Source organism: Bubalus bubalis, chromosome 8 (assembly GCF_019923935.1).
Source record: "Bubalus bubalis isolate 160015118507 breed Murrah chromosome 8, NDDB_SH_1, whole genome shotgun sequence".
NCBI lineage: Eukaryota > Metazoa > Chordata > Mammalia > Artiodactyla > Bovidae > Bubalus > Bubalus bubalis.
Genome location: NC_059164.1, coordinates 60,993,819 through 61,000,066, shown reverse-complemented (window position 1 = coordinate 61,000,066; position 6,248 = coordinate 60,993,819). Strand labels below are relative to the sequence as shown.

General features: G+C 37.9%; 1 long non-coding RNA gene across 1 annotated transcript; it reads left to right on the top strand.

Annotated features, from left to right (window-relative positions):
* The first annotated feature begins 870 nt into the window (after window positions 1–870).
* Window positions 871–3,273, top strand: LOC123334892. The gene is made up of 2 exons (XR_006553084.2): window positions 871–1,239; window positions 2,830–3,273. It is a non-coding gene; the product is annotated as an uncharacterized LOC123334892 (long non-coding RNA).
* Window positions 3,274–6,248: the final 2,975 nt, after the last annotated feature.

Here is a 6,248-nt window from a genome sequence, read left to right as displayed (position 1 = left end):
AAACAGTTAAAACCCTATCACAGACTGAGGCTAAAAGTAAACATGATGCCCCATGTTTTTCTCATATCCTGATTTCAGTCTTTAAATAATAGAATAGACTTCAAATCCCAGCAAAGGCTGGGGTAAGCCTATAGACAAGGAGCAGGAAGAATGTGAGAAATTACTGAGTTGTTGTTGGTGACAGGAGCTCCCCAAGTGTGGACAGACAGTCCTCCATGCACATTCCTTTCTCCCTCTTCTGTTTCACCCTGCTTATTAGCTAGCAAATAGAATCAACAAGCACCCTTCCTCTTGTATATACTTTGTTTTCAGAAGGCTTTAATAGATTAAAATCATCAGGTGCTAAGTATTGAATTTCTTTCTAACCTCTTTGTGGGGTGTACATGGAAGCATAGGTAAGGATCCAGTTAGTCATACGAAGGTTAATTTTTAATATGCAATTGGATAAATAGGTCCCTTTGGAAGTACCCAAGGAAAATCAGAAAGTAGTTCAATTTACCAACTGAGGGGCAAAGATGGAATCTTAATCATTTTTCTATCTTTTTGTAGTGCGTGTTCAGTCACTTTAGTCGTGTCCGACTCTGCAACCATGTGGATTGTAGTCCACCAGTCTGCTCTGTCCATGAGATTTTCCTGGCAAGAGTACTGGAGTGGGTTGCCACTTTTTTCTCCAGGGGATCTTCCCAACCCAGGGATTTTGTAATTAGTGTTCAATAAATATAGTTGGGTTGAATTTTTTTAGTTTTTAAAAAATATTTGTTCATTTGGCTGTGCCAGGTCTTAGTTGTGGCATGCAAACTCTTAGTTCAGCCGTGTGAGAACTAGGTCCCTGACCAGGGATTCGACCTGGGCCCCTAGCACTGGGAGTGCAGAGTCTTAGCCACTACATCGCCAGGGAAGTCCCTGGGGTTGAATTATTAAATTGAAATGATCCATGCCTATCTTGAAGAACATCATCTGCAAGGAAATATTTTATTAAATGCAATGAGTGTATAAACTATACCTTGAACTTCTCCCCTTTTCAGTTGTGAGGTTAAAATGCTTTCCAAGTATAACTTATTAATTTTTCAAGTTGTAACTATCTCTAAGGAAGGAAATTAACATCATTCCATTTTACAGATGTGAGAACTGAAGTGTAAGGTGCTCTGGCCAGCATGAGTCAGTGAGTCAGAGTCAGAATAGAATGATGTGAAAATGGGGTCAGAGGGAACAGAAATGAAGCCTATCATCTACTTTGAGGTACCTTTCTCTCTCTTTCCCCTCTATATAACAACTTGGGAAGGCCCAGCATTGCCTTCTGGTACAATGGGAGAAACTTTCTCCTGCCCATCAGAGGGGTAGGGCAAGGAGGAAAATCTTTGGACTCAGTCAGGACAGAGCCTCTGCTTAGTTCCCCACTATAGACCCCCCATCCACCCCATACATTCTGAGGCCTACCTAACTTGACACTTGGCTTGGCCCTAGTTAACCATGGTCAAGTGAAAGAATGCATGAATAGAAGCCTTGTGACTCCAATTTAGGCATTTGAACCATTGAATGAGTATATTTAAAAACGGCAGAGTCATTCCCTCTAAAAGCCGCCTAACATCATTTATTTTTAACTGTCCCTGCAAAAACAGCAATGAGAATCTCTCCAGATGTCATATAGGCCCATATACATTAGATTCTAGTGATACCCTTTTTTAATAAACAGATCCCTAAGTAAATAAATAAACACAAATACCATATATGAGGAAGGGTCTTCAACACAGTGTGAAGTGAGAAAATTTTAAAGCAGTCCATTCACTGGGCTACATGCTTTTAAATGCATTATCTCATTTGACCCTCACAAAAATCTGAGATGGGTGTTCTTTTTTGCTCCTTTTTATAGAGACAGAAACTAAGATGGAGAAGTTAAGTAACTTGCCCAGAATCACACAGCTTGAAAATGAAGATTTAAAACCAAATCTGTTTGAATCTAGAGCCTGGCATCTTACTACCTCTCTCTGGTTCTTACCCCCATGCTGGCTTTTTGAATCCTCTCTTCCTTCTCTTCTGTCCCTTTTTTCTCAATTTCTGTATGTCTGTTTGTTCTCTCTCTCTCCTCTCTCTTTTCTTTCTCTCTTTCTCTCCTGCCACATATGATAAATAGCTTTCTTCACATTCTCCAGAGGGTCCATGATTTAGAAAAGTTTCATTGCCAAAAAGTGTTGCCAGGCCCAGATTCACAGGCCCAGCAGGGTGTCTACAATTCCAGCCACCAGGCCATTGCATCAGGTCATTGCCCAGCTGCTGAGCACACCCCAGACTCACAGACGCTGCCTGGGCTGGGGCTGTTCATGCATTTTGTCACTGGGATTTGAAAATAGCAATTATTAACTTTAGAAGCAGTGTTTAGAAATGGCTGCCACTTAGATTTTGTCAACTAGTTTGTATGAACATGGGTTATCAATATAAATAATTTGCATCAGAGATTTGCTTGGGTTCTCCTGTAGAGACCCTCTTCATGCTCCAGAAATTATGAACATCAAAAGATTATCCAAGCAGCAGTGGCATGTCTTGCAGAGAGCTCTCCAATACAGGTGTGCCTCAGGTCATGTCCTCGTGTCTCAACCCTTCTGCTCTCAGTGGTGGGGGCTAGACTATCCTTGACAGAGATGAAAACAGCCCAGCATGGAACTTGGACCCCAGTAGCAAGGATTTTTTAAATGTTCACAAGGATAACAATAAAGGATAGAACACAACCTAATATTACCCTCTCAGAGCAATGGATAAGGAGTAGTAATGATTTCTTTAAAGAGAGAAAATCCTTAAGTTGTGTGTGATGTTCTTTTTTTTTTTTTTTTTAAGAGTTTGGAGAAAAGAGGAAACCATAGAACATACTCTGAGATGGGCAGCCTTCCAAACATCACAATTACTTCTGTGGAAAAGCAGAGCTAAGACTGAGAGGGTAAAAGTCCAGAAAGTCAATGGCCGGGCTGGATTTGAAACTTGTTTTGTGCATCTGGAGATAAAGAAGTCAAGGGGCCAAGGAAAGAATAGAGTTAATGACCCACATGGTAGTCAACGAGTGATACTGGAGCGTGGCTGCTACTATGAGTACAGAGGCTGAGAATTGGAGAATTAACCACTAACATGGAAGGGTCCTTGGGCTGAGACCTTTCCATGGTTTATTTTGTTTTACTATAAATCATTTACTTAATACACTGTAGTTCTTAGGATAGTACACTCTGTATTAATTTATGACCATTATCAAGTTGAAAGAGAAAACACAAAGTTTGTATACGAAAGAAAATATGTCTCAAATTGTTTTCTTTAGATCCAGGACTGAATGTAGGAAATGAATGCCAAGACTCATTATTTAAGGGTTGCCTAAACTCTAACAGTTTTTGAATGATCTTAAATCCCAGTCAAATTGGCAATGGAGTAGTTTACCCCCCCAAAAAAAAACCATCCTACTTTTTGTAAATGTCTATCCATCCTAACTTTAAAATATTCTCAAACATTTTGGAAGAACGCAGAGTTAGGGAGTTGAGTAGCTTGGTGAGAGAGTTGTAAGAACTTGACCCTCTTCAATACATGTTCATCAAAAACTCAGTTTTTTCAGTAGAACATTTATTCAGAGAACATTTATTCTTCTAATTCATTTTCCACTTGCAATCCTATCTCTTAGATGGGATGTTTCAAGGAATGATTAAAAAAAAAAAAAAAAAAAGAAAGAAAGCCATAATGCAACCATTTCTCTGAAAAAGAAGTTTGTACTACATTTACCCTTTATCTGATTGCAATTATCTTTCTCCAAAAAAATCTTGCTAGAACTTGCAAAGTTCTATAGAAATTGGTATGAAGTAGTCAGGCAATGGCAAGTACAAGAGTGAAAGAAAATAGCAAGTTCTGATTTTGAAAAGTATTTACATAGATTCCAGTGCATTCCAAACACGTAAAGAATAAACTTAGTAGGGAAAGGCATTCCATGCCCAAAGCTGAATCTTTGAAACTGGGATCTGAGAAAAAGAAACACTTCATGTTACTGCTAAGCATAGAGAAACAGAGCAGATATTATAGGCCTAAATGAAGTGTTGCTGGAAGATTCGTGAGAGAGAAGGGCAAACATCCACCAAGTAGATACTTCTCATAAGGACATGCTTTGCAATTTAAGCATTTTTGAACTTGCAATGGAATTTTAAAGCCATCCAGAAACAACAGATGTTTGAACGCAAATGATCCAACGTCTTGATGCCAAAATTAGGGCTCTGATGAGGAACGTTAGAATTGTAACATATGAAGAACTACTTCAGGAACTCTTCTCCAGGGGAACAGTTGAAAGAGATTTATTCTGTGACTTGCTGACCCATCCTTAATCTGTGCCCGTTTATACTCTAAGTGATAAATATTTCTGTCAAATGGAAACAAATTAAAATGCAAGTCTCTTTCTTGAATTATGAAACTAGGAGGAAGACTCATCTAAACTTTTACATATGAAGACTAATAATAGGATATGGTTGAACATACACAGCACAGAATTATCTACCTAATTTAGTAGTTGTAAGCAGCAAGTCAGATATTTCAAACAAGCCCGCAAAAACTGGCCAATATCAACTCCCACCAACAATAAATAAGCAGACTTCACTTTGCAAGGTAATTTTTTCCCCCAGATTAACTAGGTCACAGATAAATGCCAAATCTCTGCTTTTATTTAGTTTTAAGGATATATTAAGGTTTTTGTATAATTCTAAAGCAAGATAGTTGTTTTCTCATTAGCTTGTCAGATCAACTTTCCCCCCACCTCTCTCTGTTAAACAAGTAAATGCAACTTAGACATCAAATCCCCTTATTCAATTTTCAAAGAAACTTTGTACATTTCACTTATCAACTCAACTTCCCAACAAGGTAGCAAGATTCATTGGTTTCCAGAAGGATGTTAGCATATTTCTTATTTCAACCACATAGATAGTCTAAAATAGCTCCTGTGAGGAGAAAGTGGCAGTATGGTCATGGTTCTAAAAGGGAGCCAGGAGCTCAAACTGAAACTGCATTTTAAAAATAGCATAGCAGCTATGATTATAATTTAGCTCCACAGCATGTAAGCGTGGTATGAACAGGAAACGGGAATACATCTTCTGAGCCTGATAAGATTCTCTAATGTAAGACATATGCTCTGTTTTTTAGCTGGAGAACTAGACCCAGCCAGAAAGAAGAAAAGCATATATGTTTATCTTTAACCCAAAGATTAAACCTATCAACCTTGGAAGACTTTCTGAATTACTGTTGAATTAAGTGATGAAGTCAAGAATTGTGCAGCATAGATTTCAAATGCAAAAAATATATATATTTCTAGAAAATTGAAGATTTGAAGTAACTTCCAGAGGAAAATTAATTAAGTGATCCCAAGACTGTTATCTCAGTGTAGCCTCCACAGGGCAGAGACACTCCTTAGAGAAATCAGTGCTAATCAAGGGGACACTCCTGACAAAAGAATCTCCATTGTTTATAAAAGGCCAAAGATGAATTCACTAAGGAGCGTGTGTTTTAAAAACATTCTATAATATCAATAATTATTCATAATTCTACTTATGACAAATAGAAACATGGCAAAATGCCCTTGAGATTGCTCTTCCATTCTAGGAAGGAACTGATGGTTTCAACATATATTTCCAGGTTAGCACTGTAGAGAAAATATAAGATAAAGAAAGCAACATTACTCAGCAGTTGATACATGACAGTACATCAAAGTACATATGGACTTACTACATCACCCAAGCTTATAGTCAACATTAGGAACAGTGAAAAGGAGCTGATACCAATGCCTATCATCAAAATACAAAATTTGATTTATTACCCTTTGATGCAAATTGTAGTAAAGAAAACCTACAACAGCTGGAAAAGAAACAAACAAAAAGTAGTTTCTAGGCTCTATTACTTTACAAGCAGAAGGCTAGGGAGATTTGTCTGGTTATTCAGAATAAGCATGGATTTGCTCATTAAACAAAAATTTATCAAGTGCTTCCTTTGCATGAGGCACTGTTGTAGTTGCCAGGGATCTAGCAGTAAAGACAGCGAAGGAGCTTACATTCCAGTAGAAGTCACTCAATAAATTTATAAACAAGAGACTGTGAAGGGTAATGAGTGCTGTTAAGGGAATGAAAGGGTGATGTGTAGAGAAAAACAAAATAGGTGGGGACTATTTTAAGTAGGATGGTCAAACAAAGGTTTGCTTGAGCAGAGACTTGAATAAAGAGAAGCCAAATGGGTAAATATACAGAAGAATG